The 15,013-nt window shown below is 42.0% G+C and overlaps 1 protein-coding gene across 4 annotated transcripts in view; it reads right to left on the bottom strand.

Annotated features, from left to right (window-relative positions):
* LOC133376647 (contactin-associated protein-like 5) overlaps window positions 1–15,013 on the bottom strand; it is a 107,959-nt gene that overhangs the window by 39,723 nt on the left and 53,223 nt on the right. The window lies entirely within an intron of this gene.

Raw genomic sequence — 15,013 nt, 5'->3', positions numbered from 1 at the left:
TGCAAATGTTTGCGTGGTACTTATAGTTTTTCATAATTTCTGTAACACTAGAACTCAGGATTCCCCAGTGAAATCAAAAGGAAACAATAGATCCAGAAGTGAAAGAACTTCTTTCACAAATCACATGATGTAATGTTGGCCACTGGCTTAAACACGTTTTAAAAGTTGATTAGACAAAGCAGGGTTTGAGACCAAAACCCTTTTCTGTTGTTAGCCTCCCCAATGGCGGCTTATTCAGAGGTAGACTGTCTCTGAACCCAGAGGTTACATATAGCAATCGTAGCTAAATATCCATTGGCAGACACCTCATCTTCTCCAGATTTGGAGGCAAATTACCTCTGAATATGCTGAAGTAGAGGCAAACAACAGAAAATGGTTATAGCCCTCAAAGTCTGTTTATGGGTCCCTATTGCATCTGGTTGACATTGTGCAGGATGCTGGATTAGATGGACCTTGGTTTCATCAAGTCCAGTTTCTGTTATATTCAAACAGACTCCCTTCCCCTCTCATTAAGGAAAAGATTATTTCTGGTTTGTGGAGTCCATTTTTTTTTACTGACCTATGAAGACACTTCACCACTTCAAGAACCCAAACAAACCCCACTTTCCTAAAGCAGCAAGTTTTACTTTGCATACTATATATCTGAGAGAAAACTAAAGCATTTTACCCCACCCTTCACCCCCCCAAAAAAGGCTTTCAAGGTGACTTATAAAGGTCAGTGATAAGACAAAATCAATAATAAAAACCATAAAAAGTTTAAAATCAAGCATCTCTTTGCCTCACAGATCTCATCTTTGTCACTTTGTACAGAAGCCAAACACAAACCTTAACATACAGACAAGATAATAGGTAGGCAGACAAAGGGAAAATACACACACATACTTCATTTTGAGGCAGCAATTTAAAATTCTGTAAACAGGCATGCATATGGAGAAGAGGAGAGTAAAGCATTGTTAGAGTATTGCTGCTGGTTGGGTTGTATGAAAGAGAGCTTGAACACAGAGAGGGAAGGGAGGATGGAGAGGCAAAAAAGGAGCAGTGTACATATATAAAAAAAGGATGAGACAGAGGCAATGATTATGGAAGAAAGCAGTGGAGACTGGTGGTCCGATGTCAGTGGGGCAGTGAACTTGCTCTGGGTTTTAGTCCAAACTTTCAAGGAGCTGTCCAAGATGCTTCCAGTACCTTGGACAGCTCCTTTAAAGTTCACACTAAAACCCAGAGCAGATTCACTGCCCCACTGACATCAGAGCCAACAGTTTCCACTGAAAGAAAGGAGAAAAGGCAAATGGATGGAAGAAAATGAGCTGAGGGAAGAGGGGAAGGAAAGACAGGAAGGTGTGGGAGAGAAAAAAGAAGCAGACAGTAACCAGAGGATGGATAGCTGAGCCAGAGGTGAAGGATAAAGAGAACAGCAGGAGAAGCTCATTATGCTCTTTTACACACATAGGATGACCACCCCCAGCATCCCCAGAAGAGGCAGCTGGTCACTGCCTGCAAGTGGTTTATTGTTGTTGTTGTTGTTTACCTAGGGGCAAAGCAAGCAGACTTAAAAAAATTGGCACAAAATGAACGGGGAACTCATCAGGAGGCACTTTACATCACCATGGGTAGGATATATCTTTGACTGGCATAAATAATTAGAGAAAAATACACCCACTTCTGAGTTGGTAGAGATGAAGGCTCTACACTCATGCTGGCCTCCTCCTCCTCTTTGTCTCTCTTGTCCTACTGGGAAGTAAGGCGGGAACCATCCACAACTTTCTGCTCTGGCTGCTAAGAGCAAGCACTGCCTGAGAGGATTTCCAGGAAGCAGGAATGGTACGACCACCAGTAGGGAAAAGAGTGAAAGAGGGAAGACATAGAGCTAGAAAATTTTAATGGGTTTGGGAGGCAAGCTCTGCTTTGCACTGTGGCTCTTCATGTCTGCTATCAGGCTTTGCACGTTGCATGTTGGGTAATTTGGTGGTGGGTGGCCACCAAAAGCACAATTAATATGCTGCCTACTCAATGTCTCCATTCCGGGAGCCTGGCAGAAAGGAGGGCAGCCAGCCAGGTGAGTGAGGGTCAGGGTCAGGTTGGTAAGGGCCCCCTCTGAGCCCGAGTCCTCAGACAGCCCACTGCCACCAGCTCTATGTGCTACAAACTAAGAACAAGAATATGCAAGGTTGCCAAGTGATAAAAAAAACTGTAGGACAATGAGTAAGTTTAGTAAATGTCACAAAGGAGGCTTAACATTGTTCATTATGATATTAGGAAGAGGGATGTTTGTGGGCGCCAATGCAGTGACATTGGTGAAGTGAATGCTATTAAGAAATGTACCATGTGACATATCTTTACAAATTATTTGCTACAGATAACAACGGAACCATCGTTTGTTCAGGACAGAGTGAAGGAAAAGGGTCACTGAACACTTTTATATTAACTGTCTGCAATCACCAACTGAAGCAATTACTTTGATTCTCCCCCCTTTCTTAAAAAAAAATCCACATCAAAGCACAGGTATCCATTGCTGCCATTACATGTTTCCTCCTTGTGCAATGGGACTTCTCCTTCCTCCCCCTGCCCAAGTCCTGCACATATTCTCAAGATTTGCCTTAGAGGACTGGGGGACCCACCAGAGCACATTTGGGGGCGGTGCAGGTTGGAAGAGAGTAAGGGGAAGTCCTGTTGTCTGAGGAAAAGTCCACTCACACAGCATTGGCTATAACCCAAAGAAAGTTGATGGGGATAACAGAATTGTAAGTTCAAAAGGACTGTAAAAGGTTCCAGCTGATGGACTACCTTTCTACATATAGCATTTTTTTTAACATGAAGGAACACTTAGGCATGCAGCCTTCCACTTGCAGAATGAACCACTACCATGTTGCTTTGCTAACACATAGACTAGCCCTAAAACAGGCCACATAGAATAGGGAAATGGTTATTTGCAGAACTGCTAAGATTAAGTAGTGATATCATGGTAAATTATGCCTTGATCTGTGAGTTTGGCTTGAGTGAAGGCATCCCATTGTTAATTTATTTATTGGATTTATATGGCACCTTTTCTCCAAGGAACTCAAGGTGGTGCACAAACATGGTTCTTCCTCTCCTCATAAAACCCCACAACCCTGTGAGATAGATTAGGCTGAGAGGCAGTGGCTGTCAGTGGCAGTGGCTAAGGTCACCCAGGGAGTTCATGGCTGAGTGAGGATTCGAACCCTGGTCTCTCAGGTCCTAGTCCAACACTCTAACCACTACACCACAATGGCTCTTTGTTCATGCAAATAAATTCATCCCAGACCCTTGCCATGGCAATTTGGTCAGTGGGCAAGATCCAACATCGCACCAGCAGACAGGACTTACTCTTTCTCTCCTTCCCGATGCAGCACCCCAAATCTGCTCTGGAAAGTCCTCCAAGGAGGAGAAAAAGGTAAGCCTCATATGTGCAAGCAGAGGTCTACTGTGCAAGTAGGACACTACACTTGGATATCACCCAATTTAATTTGTTCTTGTTGATGCAAATGTTTGAGAAAAGACACTAACACAGCTTTAGGCATTAACTTATATTTAAGACTACCAACCCAACTCAACCTATCTGTGGCCTGTAAGGGTCAGAGAGGCCAGGATCTAGCCCGCCCCTGCCCTAAAGAAGTAGTGAGATTTACTTCTGAGTAAACATGTATAGATTTGTGTTATTAAACTACAAATTAAACCAAATAAATCCTACAGCTCCTGAAATACTGGGGCCTTCAAAATGGCAATAAACCAACTTGCCTTCGCAAAATTTATACCTGGGTTCATTATGTTGCATGGAATTATGATCCCATTTAAACCATCATGATCAATATGATCCTTTTAGCTATCTTAGAACAATATAGTATGTGCTTAAAAAAACTTGCAGAATTTAATTGTTTCATTTAAATACGTGACAAAAAGAGAAATGCATACACAAGGACTCTTTTGTGTATTCTTGGTTTTAGATTTTCTAGTTGATTGGAGTTCTATGCAACATTATGCCTCCAATAAGAGTATGGGCACAATCTATTTTATTTTAATTTCTGTATAATTTCTGTCTCATAATTGTAATTAAAGCAATCACCAAATTATGGTTCTGGGAGCTTTATTACAGTCATGGGTTGCTTTGTCATCCTGTCTTTGGCTTTGTATATGAGCATATGATGCAAGATACAGAGTATTGCTTAAGCTATGTCTTGCTGCCAAGTTATTAGCCAGCCAATTTTACAGAATCAGTACCAGCTTATTTTGTAGCTCTTCTAATTAAACATGAAATCAAGAAGTGTTTTTCAAGATCATCAAAGCAGGGTTCAGCAACTGGCAGCCTATTGGCTGATTCTGGCCTACAAAGCTGTTTTTATCTGACTGCATGTCTCTTCTACAAAGTTTTACCAAAGATGAGGCAAATAGTTTGCCTACATTTTCATTCAGAAGAGGAAAAATGCTTTTAAAGACATTGATAATCTCCACTGTTTAGTGTTCTCTCTCTCCTTGGGTTTTGTATTTAAACTAGGAGTGGGGAACCTCCAGCTTGTACGCCTTTTTTTTAAAAAAAAACTACATTAAATTGCAGTGGATCCAGACATATTAAGCTCTAAAACATTATAACCAAATTCTTTCCTTTGGAATTGTAGCCAGCAAGTGGGATGATGTATAGCCAAATTGGGAAGCAATGAATCCCTAGATCTGTGGGAAGAGGCCAGAAAAGCACACCACATTTCAGTGATGGCTTATTCATTTATTGTAATATTTTTACCTTGCTTTTCCATTTAAAATGCTCAAGGTGGATGATAACAAATGCATTAAAGTAACAATGAAATCCAATTAATAGCAAATACAAAAAGATAAATCGTTATGGGGAGCTGAGAAAACACCAATAGATCAGGTCTCCCTAACAAACTAATGCTGTGAGCACACTAGTCACCTACAGCAAAGCATTTCCATTGGCCATACCTGGAGGGGGAACTGCCTTCAGTTACGAAATCGCTTTGAAGTGAATAAAAAAACCTGCACTCAGATGGGTCCCACCAGGTTTTACAGTAAAAAGGGGCAGGATTTGCCAAGTGTTGTGTGCTCCTGTTTTCAGAAAAGAGAGATGGAGACACACTGGAAATGGCAGAACAGCGAGTGTGTCTCTACCCTGACTCGGAAAAACATGTGCAGGAAATCTGTTGGTCTCTCTGTTTTGGTTATGTGGGCACTGGGACTGGAAGAGCACGGGATGTTGAAAGGTGGCACATACCTCATTTTTAAGAGTGACAAAATAGCTAGCAGCAGGGGTGTGAAGTGGGGGAACAATGCTTGATATAGCATCTCAGCACTACAGTGCACAATAGTCACTGTGGCCTGATGATGACGTGGACAAGGTGCTTGTGATGATACAGCCAGCAACGTGCCCTCTCAACCCTTGCCATTCTTGGCTTATTAAAGCTTGCCGAGGGGGTTTGACCAAGTGAATCCAGGGTGTGGTCAACACCTCATTGTGGGAGGGAGTGGGTCCAGCTGCCCTGAAAGAGGCGGTGATCTGACCACTTCTGAAAAAGCCCACCCTGGACCCATTGGTTTGTGACAACTACTGACTGTTCGCAAATACTCCCTTCTTAGGGAAGGTGATTGAGATGGTTGTGGTGCAGCAATTGCAAGTACTCTTTGATGAAACAGGTTATCTTGACCCAATCCAATCTGGGTTCAAGCCTGGTTATGGGACTGAATCGGCCTTGGTTGCCCTGATGGATGACCTTTATCAGGCGACGGACAGGGGAAGTGCAACCCTGTTATTCTTATATGATCTCTAGGCCGCTTTTAATACCATTGACCATGGTATCCTTCTGGGCTGACTTGGTAATACGGGTATTGGAGACACTGTTTTACAGTGGTTCTGATCCTAATTCCAGGGTCATTTTCAGATAATAGCATTGGGTGATTTTGTTTTGCCCCCTGGCAATTGTGTTGCAGGGTGCCACAGGGTACCATCTTGTCCCCCATGCTGTTTAACATCTATGTGAAGCCCTTGGGAGCAGACATCAGGAGATTTGGGATGAGATTCCAGCAGTATGCTGGCAATATTCTCTGTAATATCTGAATCAGGAGAGGCCATGCAAGCCCTGGACCACTGCCTAGATTCGGTGGTGGGCTGGATGAGGGCCAATAAACTGACTCTGAATTCTAGCAAGATGGAAACGCTGTGGGTTGGTGGTACCTGAGTTTGGATAATTGGTCAGTTGCCTGCTTTGGATGGGGTCGTACTCCCTCTGAAAGAGCAGGTCCGGGGTGTTCCTCAATTCATCTTTGTTGCTAGAGGCCCAGGTGACTTCAGTGGCTAGGAGTGCCTTTTACCAGCTTTGGCTAGTAAGACAGCTGCGGCTGTTTCTGGACCGGGATAGCTTGACCACTGTTGTCCATGCACTCGTAACTTCCAGGCTGGATTACTGTAATGCACTCTATGTGGAGCTACCCTTGAGGTTGGTCTGGAAGCTGCAGCTAGTGTAAAATACGGTGGCGAGACTGCTCACTGGAGCAGGGTATCACCAATATGTCACCTCTGGAAAAATTGCACTGGCTACCCATTAGCTACTGGGCCAAGTTCAAGGTTCTAGTTTTAGTTTACAAAGCCCTATAAAGCTTAGGACCAGGACACCTGAAAGACCGTCTTATCCCTTATATACCCAGTTGATCACTGCGCTCTACAGGTGAGGGCGTCCTGCAGATACTATCTTATCAGGAGGTCAGTTCCTCACAACAAAGGAAACAGACCTTTAGTGTAGTGGCACCTACCCTGTGGAATTCCCTCCCCTTAAATATTAGACAGGTGCCATCTCTATTATCTTTTCAGCACCTACTGAAGACCTTCCTCTTTCAACAAGCCTTTTAAGTTGAGACCTTATCCCAGTCTGCGTCTGTGTTGGAATTGTTTTTTAATATGTTTTTAAACCTTTTCTTTCTTTTTAAAAAAGATGTTTTTAAAGCTTTCAAAAAAATGTTTTTAAATGTTTTATGTTAATATATTATAAAGTCTGTTTCTATTATGTGTTAACGTGTTTTTAGTGCTTTTGTTTGCTGCCCTGGGCTCCTACTGGGAGGGAGGGCAGGATATAACTTAAATAATAAATAAAAATAAACAGTCAGATACTGCAGTAGCATTATAAAAGAGTGACCACACTTTCTCATCACATCATCACACATGTGTGAGTGACCACTAAAACATAATTAGTGAAGGTGTTGCTCGAAGGAGGAAAGATAACATTAATGAGGTAATTAATAACATTGTATGCTCCATATGTGCTATTAAAAATCTGCACAGAAAGTCTTTTGCATTGATTTATTATGGATAGGAGTTTGAAGAGCACAAACACTGCTATGTTAACTCGAGATCATGTCCTGATTTACACGTACAATTCTAATCAGTGCAGTTCAGCATGTATTACGTACCTGGGTGACCACCAAATCCTAGTACTGTAGTGTAGTTCCTTTATAGCTTGGCTATTTAAAAGAGACTTGCCTCTTTCTCTACAAACAGCTGGCTGAAAAACCTGTTCCTTAATTAGCCACCCATTCCCTGGAGTCTCATGACCTGTAAATTTACTCTGCAGAGAATGTAGCGACTACTGTTATGGAATAATGGGGCCAATCTTCTAGGGCTTTTTGTTTTTGTGAAATGGGAGACAAAATCTACTCAAAGCAAATTAGGGTGAGAGTTTGCAGTTTTGTGTGTGTATTGGGTGTCTTTTTAAAGATAGATTCAGGAACAGAGTCAGAAATCACATTACAATATATGGATGGGAGAACTGTACTTCCAAATACTGACTTGGGCACATGTATTTCACCCACATTCATAATGAGCTTTGAGCAGGCAGGGGTCAAATTTGTCATGCCCTCTGGACTGTATTATGCTAATCAGCCTTGAATGCTGCGATGGGTTTAGACACAGAAGTTCACCTAAAAAGATGGCCTCAGAGAAGTCACTATCTGTCAGCTAATGTTCTCAGACTTTACTTACAAACCACTCCCCAAATGTCTTAGCTCGAATTTTAACCCTTTGGCTTTCTTCTACCATACTCTAATTGTGTTCTTCCCCTTTTCTCTCTCTCTTGCTTTCTAAGGGCTCACATTCAAGATGTAGACTGGATAACTTCTTTAGTTCAGATTCATAGCCAAAGTGCTTAAAGAATTGCAAAAAGTATTCAGGGAAAGCTCATTTGAAATAATGAAAGCATGTATGCTAACCCATGCTTAGTAGGTATGACTATATGAAAGAAGAGGAAGAGTGATTATTATCCTAGCATAATTTGGAGCACAAGGATATGATTTTTGTTGTGTATGGTGCTATAGAAGTAACCCGTTGATTAAAACTTCAGTTTTAGTGGGAGGCTTCCTTGTAATATTGGATTTGCATGACAAATCTGGCCCCAAACATGCTGCAGAAACGTTAAAGTTTTAATAGCCTCTGAAGATACATAACCAGGATCAATTAACATGGATTAGTTACCCTAATATGCCTTAATTACCTGCATTAAGCACACACTCAGGATCACTACAAAACTATCAATGTGGGCTCTCCTCCTTCACTCACACTTTAAATGTAATACATACTTTGTGCCTCACAAACACCAGTGTACCCCCAGATATATTGTGCTTTCAACTAGGGATGGGCAAGAATTTCAATTCAGTTTGCATTTCAAGCTGAAATCTATCAGATTCGCACTTTCCGAAACTATGAGAACCGAAACACAGCCATCGTTCAAAATTCACTTATTTGAATTTTGTGATGCAGTTTGCCAGTGAAGCAATGGTTACAAAAATGCATATATTAGGGGAAATGTGCATAAAAATGAATATATGAGTGAAAATAATATATGATGAGAAATAGCTTGCAAAAATGTTTACCTTAGTCAAAACTGCCTACAAAAATGTGTTTATTATGAAAAATTAGCACTAAAATGCTACAGAATTTTCATGAGGATTCTTGTTTTAAAAAAATCCCACAAATTGCTGCAGAAATGTACAGAATTGAATTTAAGACTGGAAAAATGAGAAACGGAGAGAACCAAAACTGACAAATCTTTTCATTCCTCCTTTCAACAGATCTCTTTGCAGCACTGGCCAAAAGCAGACCTTCGGAAAAACTGGTAACAAATGACCTGCCGTATCTGATCTACCGTTTGGAATGCATAGGGAGAAGGGGGCAGGGAGGAAGCCCTGTTCGGCCTGTCCTCTGCTGCCTGTAGAGAGGCCTCTTTGCTGGAGCTCACGCTTAACAGATGGCATAATGTGGATAGTGCTGGGCTGCCAGGATTTAGTGCACAGATTAGTGACAAACCACTAGAATTGCCTTTTTCCTTACTCTTCCTCTAATCCAACCAGAGCCTCAGCTGCTGAGCTTGGTTCTCTTGAGCATCTGTTGGCCCTTCATCAACCTACCCTAAATGAGAAAAAAGTCTCCAGGAATTCAGATAATGAAGAAGGCACATTTCAGCTCCATCCATATCACCTGTACAGCAGCCAATAGAAATATCTGCCAAGCAGCATCCTTGACTAAGGGTTGGCTTGCTTCGCATCCAACTTGCATATTCAGACTGCTAGCTACTAAAATTAGAGATCCTCTGAAAGGTTTGAGGCACATTACTCTTAGCTCTGGATTTTACATATTTTTCACAAATTCACACTTTAATTCTTAGCTGTTTTTAACATTAGCAGCAGCAGCTGAACATTATAATAAATACCATGTTCCCACTCACAATACGAAAATAAACATAGTTAATTTGTTGCCAGTTTCCTGCACACGAAGGGCTGCTGCAGGCATAATGCCATCAGGAGCACTCTGTAGGACCCATACAGTTCCTTTTCCCCACCCAAGGTGTCTAGGTGCAAAAGAGGGCACAGTTCTCCTGCACATTCTAATGGATGTGTGCAGTAGATAGAATTTCAACCAGTGTAGATTGTTGTGCAACTATTAAAGGTGTGGGAGCCCTGTGCTCTTTTTCATCTGGCCGGTCTATTCCCACCATTTCCCTTCTAGAGCACAGTTTCCCCTTGTTCACCCTAATAATGATTATGGCCACAGTTCTGTAATCTCTTACCTAGTAATAATTAACTCAGTGGGGACAATTCTGAGTAGGATTGCACTGCATTCATTATATCCACAGCAGCATAATGGTGATGAAGGGTTATCCTTAACCAAGAGTTGAAATCAGAAGCTGAAGCTAATGTCAAACACTGATTAAGTGGTTCACCTGGTTAGGGTTAGTAGAAATAAACATAACAGCAGATGTAAATGAATTTTAATCACTGTTAAGGAGGGTGAGGCAGCTCATTCTCATGCCCCAGTCACTGCAATGCTCAAAGGGATCCATTCAGACCACTAGTTGTTGTGCACAGTTAGTCATTTCATTGGCGATCACTCGTGGCCGAGTAAGATTATCTTCCAAGAGAAAGTCTTTAACAGTGAGTCCGTAAGTGACTGTGGAGGCCAATTCTGGATCCACACAGCCAGTGGCATCACTAGGGTTGGTGTCACCTGGTGCGGTAACTTATGGTGTCACCCCCATGGACCTCCTCCCGTATCAGACCATACAGAATCCTTAGTAATGTTTTTTGTACTAATGTTACTCATAAATCGTAATTCCCATATATCACTGAATGTAATAGCAATAGTAGTGACATAAACAACTAGCAAAATTAAAATTACACCTTTAAATTACAATATCATGCGCACAGCTCAAATTCTTGCTCTTATTACTAATGGGAGTTAATTATCTTGCATATGCCCATAGTAAATTTTCAGATACTTTCAGACCCTCAGCAATTTTCAAGTGGTCTATGTAGAAGAAAGGTTTGGGAACCCCTGGAATAAGATACCTGCTTATGTCCCTATGCTGCTCTCCAGCCTCCCACAGTGAGGACATAGGTTTCCAGATGGAAGATGGTCACGATGAGGATTTGTTAGACGTGCCTTCCGCTTAGCTCGTTTGTCCCGTTCGCCCTGTACTCATGCTTCTTCAAAGTCCACACCACCTTTGATAATAGACGACCTCCATTTGGGATGTTCATGGGCCAAGACTTCCCAGTTGTCGATGTTCATGTTACATTTTTTTAGATTCACTTTAAGAACATCTTTAAACCTCTTTTGCTGTCCACCAATGTTCTGTTTTCCATCCTTAAGTTGGGAGTACTGTAGCTGCTTTGGAAGACGGTGACTAGGCATTCAAACAACATGACTGGTCCAGCAAAGTTGATGTTGAAGGATCATTGTTTCAACACTGGTAGTCTTTGCTTCTTCCAAAACGCTAATATTAGTCTGTCTGTCTTCCCAAATAATTTGCAGAATTTTCCGGAGGCAGCATTGGTGGAATCTTTCAAGAAGTTGGGAGCAGCGTTTATACATGGTCCATGTTTCACAGGCATACAGTAAGGTCAGTAGTACAATGGCTTTGTAAATAAGCATTTTGGTCTCCCTGCGAATATCCCGATCCTTGAACACTCTACGCTTCATTCGGGAGAATGCGGCACTCGCAGAGCTCAGACGATGTTGAATATCAGCATCAATGTCAGCTTTTACAGAGAGATGGCTGCCAAGATAGGGGAAGTGATCAACATTCTCCAACATCACACCATTAAGCTGGATTGATGGTGCTACAGAGGGACTAGTTCGCACTTGTTGATGAAGCACTTTGGTTTTTTTAATATTAACTGAGAGCCCAAGCTTTTCATATGCTTCTGCAAAGACATTTAGGATAGTTTGAAGATCTTTCTCTGAATGTGCAGAGACTATTTTATCATCGGCATATTGAAGTTCTACGACAGAGGTTGACAATACCTTACTTTTTGCTTTCAGCCTACTGAGATTAAAAAGCTTTCCATCTGTTCAATATATGATTTCCACACAGTTGGAAGTTTCCCCTCAATAAGGTGTAGAATCATAGCAATGAAAATAGCAAATAAGGACGGAGCAATGACGCATCCCTATTTTACACCTGATCTGACTCTGAATGGATCACTCTGAAAGCCATTGTCCAAAATTGTTGCAGTCATGTTGTCATGAAGGAGTTGCAAAATATTCACAAATTTATCAGGGCATCCAGTTTCCAGAAGGATGGTCCAGAGGGCAATTGGATTCACAGTGTCAAAGGCCTTAGTCAGATGAATAAACGCCATATATAAAGGTTGATTCTGCTCCCAGCATTTTTCTTGAAGCTGTCATGCAGTGAAGATCATGTCCACTGTCCCCCTGGAAGGGCAGAAACCATTTTGAGATTCGGGGAGGATATCCTCTGAGATTGGCAGGAGGCGATTTGCAAGGATCTTTGCAAGGATTTTACCTGCGGTAGCAAGAACAGAGATACCTCGATAGTTCCCTCAATCTGTTCTATCAACCTTCTTAAAAAGGGTGATCATTATGGCATCCCTAAAATCTTCCGGGTTCTCCTCCCTCATCCAGATTTTTTCGATGAGCTTATGAAGTTGTTGTGTAAGTTCAGGCCTACCTTCTTTAAAGACTTCAGCAGGAATCCCATCAGGTCCACTAGCTTTGTTCATTTGATTGATGGCTTTACTGACTTCATCCAAATTAGGGGATAACGCAAGCTCGTCTCTACTTTGTTGTTGTGGAATTTGTGAGAAGACCACATCAGCCATGATAGAGTTACAATTAAGGAGGTCATGGTAATGCTTTTTCCAGTGCAGTGCAATAGACTCTTTATCCTTAAGAAGTTTGCTACCATCCATTGAACGTAAGGGATTTGTCCATAGATGGCCTTTATGGCATTAAAAAAGCCCCATGCATCATGGGCATATGCAAAGTGCTGGATTTCTTGAGCTTTCTTTATCCCCCAGGCGTTCTTAAGTTCTATAGTTCTTCTTTGGACCTCAGCCTTTGCACTGGCATAGATTTTTTTCTTAGCAGCACAGTTAATGTCTTTCTGTCATATCTGGAAGGCTTTCCTTTTCTTGTTGATGATATGTTCATTCTATCATTCTCATCAAACCAATCCTGATGTTTCTTAGTTTGGTATCCAATAGTTTGTTCACATGCTGCAATAATGGATGACCAGTTTAATCCAGTATTCCTCGACATTTTCAGGGAGTTCCATCGGTAGATGTTTTTGAGAGTTGTTTGAAAGCAGGCTCACTTAACAGGATCTTGAAGGGCATGGATGTTCATTTTGCGCCTTGATTTTCTTCCTTGGAGCCTACTTTGAGGAACAATGTTAATGGCCATAGTGGATCGAATTAATCAGTGATCTGTCCAGCAGTCGTCAGCACTCATCATGGCCCTAGTGAGGAGTACATCATGACGATCTCTGGCATGGACAATTACGTAATCCAGGAGATGCCAGTGTTTTGACCGAAGGTGCTTCCATGATGTTTTAAATTTATTTTTCTGACGAAAGAGTGTGTTCATAATAACAAGATTATGCTCTACACATTTAGTCAGAAGTAGAATGCCATTCAGGTTGCTATTGCTAACTCCTTCTTTCCCAATGGTTTCTGGCCATAAATCGAAATCACGCCCAACTCTTGCATTGAAATCACCCAAGAGGATAATTTTATCCTCCTTAGGTATCTCTGATAAGATGGTGTCCAGCTGGGTATAAATTTTTTCCTTGATGTCTTCATCAACATCTAATGTTGGTGCATAAGCACTTACAATAGTTGCCTGCTGGTTTTTGGCAAGTTTTAACCGGAGAGTTGAGAGCCGTTCGTTAAGGCCAATAGGAACTTCTGACAAGAGCTTCAAAAGATTATTTTTAATAGCAAAGCCTACTCTATGTATTCTTCGTTCTTGTTCAGGCAGTCCTTTCCAGAAGGTGTAACCTCCTTTTTCTTCCTTCAACTTTCCCTCTCCTGCTCTTCAAGTTTCTTGGAGTGCTGCTATGTCAATATTAAAACGTCTCAACTCCATCGCGATGATGGCAGTCCTGCGTTCAGGATGTTCATTATCTGTATTGTCCAGCAATGTCCGTATATTCCATGTTCCAAAATTCAATTGCCTTTTGCGACTGCTAAGTGCTGACCCCACTGGATGCAGTAATCCAGTCAGGGAGAGAGATGAGGCAGACTATGTTTAGGGCACCTTTTCTAGCCCCCTCCCCATACTGGGTGAACAGAGTGGATCCTGAATAGGACTGCTCAGTCGTGCATATAGCTGCTGAACTACTCAACTGCCTCAGTCCTTGAGCCAGGATGGCTGAGTCTGTATCCACCATCCATGCGCCAGTCCGTGACTTGGGGCTTCCGGATTTCACAATCCTGCCCCCGTTGCCATTCACCGATCACCATGGGACTTTTGGTTTATTGGTTTGCTTGGAAGACGCATGTACATGAATTTGTGTTATGTGGGGAGATCGGTGCACAATGATCAACACACAATCTTGACAGAAAAAGGCTTTGATCCAATGGCATGGATACCATGATGACTGGAAGTCTTTTATCTGCTGCAGCCTTCATCCGCCTTCACAGCCGTTGTAATGTACACATTGTTATCCTCCGCCTGTTCTGCTGTTGAGGACTTTCTTAGATCGTTCTTTGTCTGGTTCCTCTCCCTTGACCTTACCGCCATGGGTGACCCTGCTGGGAATACATGACTCCCAACGGCATCGCTCACAGGGTTCACTGGAACACGCAAACCCACTCACCACTACAAGGTGACAATCCAGCAAGGGGATGGCACAGCTAGTATCACATGACTAGAAGTGGGTCATGGCTAATGTTCAGTAATACTCACCGTGATCACTGTATACCTTCTAGTTTTGGATACCATCAGGTGTATTGGTGTAGCTGGTAAGTAGTGTGTGTGTGTGTGTGTGTGTGTGCATGTGCGTGCACTCTACAGTGTCCTTGGAGAACAAATAAGGGCATGCATTTCTATTCAAAGATGGATGGGAATGTGGGAATGCACCTTTAAATTTTCTATATTTTAATTGTTTTAAAAAATAGGTAGCTATGCACCCGGAGCTTCCAGAAAGAGGTGAAACACATTTGAACAAATAAATAAATGATTGCAGATCTAATTAGCATGACA

This window comes from Rhineura floridana, chromosome 2 (assembly GCF_030035675.1).
Source record: "Rhineura floridana isolate rRhiFlo1 chromosome 2, rRhiFlo1.hap2, whole genome shotgun sequence".
Taxonomy (NCBI): Eukaryota; Metazoa; Chordata; class Lepidosauria; order Squamata; family Rhineuridae; genus Rhineura; species Rhineura floridana.
The sequence above is the reverse complement of the archived record's forward strand: the minus strand, read 5'-3'. Positions and strand labels throughout refer to the sequence as shown.